General features: G+C 32.5%; 1 long non-coding RNA gene across 4 annotated transcripts; it reads right to left on the minus strand.

Annotated features, from left to right (window-relative positions):
• Nucleotides 1–1,200: 1,200 nt before the first annotated feature.
• LOC111407585 lies at nucleotides 1,201–5,422 on the minus strand. 4 transcript variants are annotated; one of them, XR_002705134.1, is made up of 4 exons: nucleotides 5,248–5,422; nucleotides 4,652–4,729; nucleotides 3,012–3,235; nucleotides 2,167–2,795 (listed from the first exon to the last, which is right to left on the minus strand). It is a non-coding gene; the product is annotated as an uncharacterized LOC111407585 (long non-coding RNA). The 4 variants fall into 4 exon arrangements; XR_002705133.1 differs by lacking the exons at nucleotides 2,167–2,795; nucleotides 3,012–3,235 and adding an exon at nucleotides 1,201–1,788 and having other exon boundaries at nucleotides 5,248–5,419; XR_002705132.1 differs by having other exon boundaries at nucleotides 2,167–3,235.
• Between the last annotated feature and the right edge of the window lie 654 nt (nucleotides 5,423–6,076).

A 6,076-nucleotide genomic window follows, 5' to 3' on the forward strand; every position in this document is an offset into this window, starting at 1 on the left:
CTACTTTTAAATAGGGATTTCAATGAGATGGTGCCATACCCGTCCCTCACTCCTTCAGGCATTTTGGGGATCCAAGACGCTGGCAAGGTGAGGACTAGAATATGATCATTTATCATCACGTTTATTTATTTATTTTTTCAAAATCTATTATAAATTTTTGAAATAAAAAATAATAAAATATAAGAGCTGGGACCATATCCGTTGTCTCCTCATTCCCGGAGGAGGGACGTGCCATTTTTTCATTCATACTTTTAAGGTCTTTTAAGTTGTTGAAATCGTCTCATGTTGCTAAAAAATATGATTTATGCGCCATTAGTTCTAAATACATTTAACAATTTTTAATGAGGAAATTAGGCCCTAGCCTCCTAAGTGTTTTGATTAATACTCTTAAATTAATTAAACATTTTAAGAAAGTACTAATTACATACTAAATTCAAACCAAAATCCAACAAGGTTAACTGCAACAAACTCAAACCTAACTCCTCATACAGGGATGGAGTGAGGGATTTTGTTCAGTGAGGGTACAATTTTAGATATCGGCTACAGTGATTTTTTGGTCAAAATTAGTTTATAAATAAAAAAGAGTTGGGGCGACTGTTGATCGTTAATCATTGATGACCACAATAGCAAGATCATTTATTGACATTCTGACTTTTACCGACACACGGAGTTATAGTTTACCACTTGAAAAGCACAATTAAAAAGGTATACTAAGCAAATTTAGCAGTCAATGGAGGAATAAAAATAAAATTTCAAATATGTAGCAAATTTAGCTATACGTCTCTATTTTTTATTGTCATAAAATGAAAAACCTGCATAAAGTTGATGAAAAACAAGCTAATATAGTATTATATCAATAGAAGACATATAAGAAAACTGAAACATTCTTAAAATGTTTAGAGATTGTTCTCTTCGTGTTTCAGTTTTGTTGGTTTGAGTTTTGAATTCATTTTGAGTTTTGTGGTTTGAGTACCTATTTTGGAATTGCTGAAAATAAATTCTCTTTGCCATTCTGGAAAATCATTCTTTAAAATATAAAATTGGAAAACGGGTCTACTTTGAAATTTTGAGAATATTTTTTTATAATATTTTATTTAAGACATATGGTTATTCAATAAATTTTAATAGTTTAATGTTAATATAGTATTAAATAACATATAAATTTTGAAGTTGGTGAATCTTGAAATATTTTTTGACAGATATAAAAAACACAACCTAAATTAAATTTGTCAAAACAGTTCAACAGATACTATTAGAAATTTACATGTCATGGTAAATCAAGCAGACACTGGAAAAAATTTAAAGTACATCCACAGAATCATGTACGACGTCTTGAGTAGTCATTTCATATTTGTGTAGCAATTTGATCCTTGACTTATCTCATTTGAGCGGTTCGACTAGCATCAAAATGTATGACTTCTTGATCTTGATTTGACTCCGGTATATCTTGAAACATCATATTCTCCTCAAAATATTCAATGAACAACTCATCTAAAGCGTGCTCTTGATGAATAAAGTTGTTTATTGCGCAACATATGGTAAGGATTTGCCTTTGCCTACTAAGTGGATAATTGGGAATCAACTTCAGAATAGGAAATCTTGCCTTTAAAATTCTAATGCAACGTTCAATAATGTTATGGCATGAGGAGTGTCTATAGTTGAACAATTTTTCCTTCCCACGTAGTCTTCCCCGTCCAACATAGTTATGCAGATGATATTTTTGACCTCGATAAGTGGCAAGAAATCCAGACAAATTTGGATATCCGTAATCAACAAGGTAAAATTGATCTGCAAAATAAAAAAAGGCTTACATAATGTGACACTGTAAATATATTCTCAATAATTATTTAAAGTATAACAATATACTTCTTGTTTTTGCATATGAAAAATACGATGGCATATGTCCGGATGTCCATTTAGAATTTCTAGCAAGCCTGTTGTTCTCGTAAGCAATAATGTTCTACAAGGTCTCCTACCATTAATGATACTTCCTTTGTTGGCAACAAAGCAATTAAGCATCATTAAATCTCCAAAATTTGAATCAAAATCATCCATAAATAACAATTCATCATCACTCGAATATTCATCATTGGAATCATCAGTACTCACATTATCATCCACATTTAATTCACTGGCCATACCGTGAACAAAATATAACAACAATAATTATCATAAGTCATATCAATCATCATTCTTTCAAATAAAACGAGCATTCAAGGACTAAAGAAAAATTAACGTCAGTTCTCCAACCAACAACATCACTAAATTCGTAAATGAAAACAGTATAGCATCACCACGAAAAGAAAAAAGTACCTCAAGCTGTGAAAATAACACAGTACTTCAACCTTCAACATCACAAATTAAAACAACACAACACTAGAGAAATGAAAACAACAGTCACGTCAAAATAGTTCCAAGATAGGTCTTTTTCTTGCTTCTGGCATATTCACAAATGGCACCCTAAAATCGGGATCCTTAAAAGTCTTTATTGCTTTCATATAAACCTCATTTACTGATCTTAGGTTTCCTCCGTCGATGTTCATCCAATGTACCAATTTCATCACGTCAACGAGTATTTAAAACCTCATCAAATTCATCATCATTTTCCGAACGTACATGTACCCCCTGTTCAAAAAATTATCTTCTAATTGTCTTTCTTTCTCTGATGTGTTTGGAAGTTGAGTGGAGGCATTGCCTAATCCTCCAGTAGCTGTGGTCTTGCTAAATATCTTCCAAAGAGTGTGGTAGTGCTTATATCCTTTCCTTTTGAACATCTTGTAATCCGATTTGTTTATCTACCATTGAAAAAAGAAGCCACCTTATCATATTGTTCAACAAAAAATTGTAAAATTGATAAGATAAAAACTAATGACGAAAATATTCTTTAATAAATATATGTACTGTATAAAAGTGTTGCTAGACTTCCTCTGCAGCATTAACTTTGTTGGTATTTAGATCCCATGTAACACCTGTATGTCCCAAAAGTTCAGAGAATATGCAATGAATCTTACCTAAACAGTTCCACTTTCCCTTTGATCTATCTATGCCGTAATCCATTTTTGTCGAAGCTATCATGATTTCATTGCTCTTGCCCCATTTGTCTTTTGTGAATACAGAACATTGCAATGCATTTGATTTCACTTGCTCGTAAAGAATTTCGATAAAAGAGTGTTCATTCTCGTCCGACCATGACATTGATTCCTTATTCTTAACTTTGTGACCACTTATGTTGAAGCTATATTGGATATACATCAAATTATCAAGAAATATATAAGACCTTCCATAGGCGATTCACATACCATCAATTGCTCAAAATTCTTCAAGTTAAATGTTTTGGTTTCAACATCTAGTATATTGCTTAAAAGTATTAACCCGTTGATAGGAAGAATGCAGGGAAAACATAACATAATAGAAGCAAAACATATTACAATGACACTACTAAGGTGATGCATTTATCCCATGATAAAATTCGGTCACAAAACAGAACTTAAAACATAACACTGGTAGAATAAATGCTATTCAATAAAGATAAAAAATGATGAATTACTATTTACAGTAGAAAATTACACAGAAATATAATACCAATGCTAATGAAATGTGGAATTACTATTTACAGTAGAAAATTCATTAAGCACCAACTACCGAGGGACAAAGCATTCACAAATACCCTAATCTACTTTTCAATATCCAGAGAAAAGGATAGTGCAATGACTTGAAGTTAGTTTAAGAGCCCTTTCTTGCAATACCAACTTGAAGCATTATGCAAGGCAGTGTGTAGGCAACACACGCCGCTCACTCGACTAGAAATCAGCCAGTTCTTAATTAAATTTATTCAGCCCCTAATGCTAATTAATCAACACTCGACTTTTTCCCACTCCTGTAGAAAAAAACGAGGAGCAACAAAGCTTGAAGGAATCTTTCTTCAATCAGATAAAAGTGAGAATAGGTCCCATAAAAACTTGTTCACGAATTTTTTTTTTCTATTTAAAGCTCCACAAATGTATGGTTTGTGACAAGTAATAAAGTGAAAATTTTGAGTCCAAATGTTGTCCCACAAAGATTGAGTAGTTTAATTCTATCTAGTTGACCTTAACCGACACCAAATTATCAAATAGGAATTGTGATAATGTTAACTAACCCTAATTTTAACCTAATTTGCAACTGTGTATGATTTAAGTGTGGAAGAAACAAGAACTAAAACTCCGTATGTTGCATTGTTAACCTGATTACAAGAGCAAGACACGCCAATACAAGCCGCAATAATAGCAAATACAATAAACAACAACAATATTTCTGTGTAATTATTAGAGATTATGCTATCCAAACGTGTTCTTGTATGATCATTTAATGATGAATTATAGGAAGTTGGAACTTAACCCTACCCACCTAATAGAAATTAATTTACAGAAAAATGAAAAACACAAACTCTAAGTGCGAAAATAGAGATGCCATTTCAGTGAGAACTACACATATATTGCTATGAGATTCTGACACTGAATTCATGGTAAATATCTACAGAAACCATGGATATGGTACTCACATTTTATTATTCTTATAGATCTACCAAAATAATCTCATTATACTCTTGAATGCTTGAAAAGCCAAAGAAATAAATCCAAATCTGTTCAGAGAAATAACACCAAAGAAATACCTAGATTTAAAGATAGTATTGAGCAGAAAACAAAAGACGAGGATAGGAGATGAGGATGAGCCTTTGAGATCCTTCAATCTGCGAATGGGAAGGCAGAGCAAACCTTAGGAACATTTGCTTTATCTTACAAGATAGAGAGTAAAAAGAAAGAGATAAAGATTGTTTTTAATTTGGGTGTGTTTCCTGTGTTTTCATTCATTTTCATGATTTTGCTGCAAAACATTCAAAACATCTAAAAAAACGTTTTGAATTTCTAGTACAATTTTTTTTTTTTTTTTGAAAAACTCGTTTTTGAAAATAGGAAAGAGAACACGTTTTCACCGTTTTAAAAAATCGAAAACAAAAAATAGTCTGAAAACAGTAAAGAGAATAGCCCCTTAATTTCTTGATGTTCGCAGCTGTCAAATTCCAATTATATAAGTACCATAAAGATTAAGATTGAAAAAAATGACATATCAATACAAAAAGAGGTGAGTAATGTAAGAAATTAACAAATACTATTTATCTATCTATACATCTATCTATCAAGAAATTAACAAAGAAAAAGTAAATCAGACAAAAACCCCAAAAGAAGAAGACTAGAAAATGATGCATACCCAAAGTAAATCAAACCTATAGCAGGTCACAAATCATTCTCCAATGGCATAAAAAAATGAACTAAAAAGAAGAAGAAGAAGAAGAATAAGAATAAGAGAGGATCACTCCAGGCAGTGGCAAAAGGCGGAGGCTCAGCGACTCGACGACAGTAGGTTACAACCTTGAAATAGGATTTGGTTTGCTCTTTGTTTTTTATTTTTTGAAAGAAGCAGTTGATAGTGGGCCAATATTAAAAAAAAAAAGGCCGAAGACAAAAGGTCCGCAACTACAAAAAATAGTTCTCAAATCCAAAAACCATCTTTCCTAATCATCCATCTAGCTCAAGCTTCCCAATAATTGCAAGTCCACAACAATGGAGAGTTCCAACATGTAAATTCTTCTATTCTTCTTCTCCTTGGTCCAATACAGGCACACTTGAGTTTTCTATGTTAAGCCCAAAGTCTAGTGTGGACTGGTGCCTGCATTGGCCTCTATGTAGCTCCGTCTCTGCCCCATATTCCTTATTCATAGAAATTGACGGCTTGTAAAATCCACTGGTCAATTTCCATTGATGTCTTCTCCAAGAAAAATCCGACTTTAAATCTTCGTTTCTGATCTATTTTTCATTGGTTTCTCCTTCGTCTTCCACTCATATCCGTTCGACTTCATCTTCTCATTTTCATATCGACCCTAAATCTCAAATAGCCTAAACTCTAGGTTCGAAAATCAGAAATTGCTGAACAAAGTAGCCAGAATTGATAAAGAAATCTCGAAAAAGTACCCTCCTCAAAGAAGAGGAACAAAATTTCTTTATCCTATTATAAATCCAAGGTAGCAACATTTTGTGTG

Source organism: Olea europaea, chromosome 13, assembly GCF_002742605.1.
Source record: "Olea europaea var. sylvestris chromosome 13, O_europaea_v1, whole genome shotgun sequence".
In the NCBI taxonomy this organism is placed as follows: domain Eukaryota; kingdom Viridiplantae; phylum Streptophyta; class Magnoliopsida; order Lamiales; family Oleaceae; genus Olea; species Olea europaea.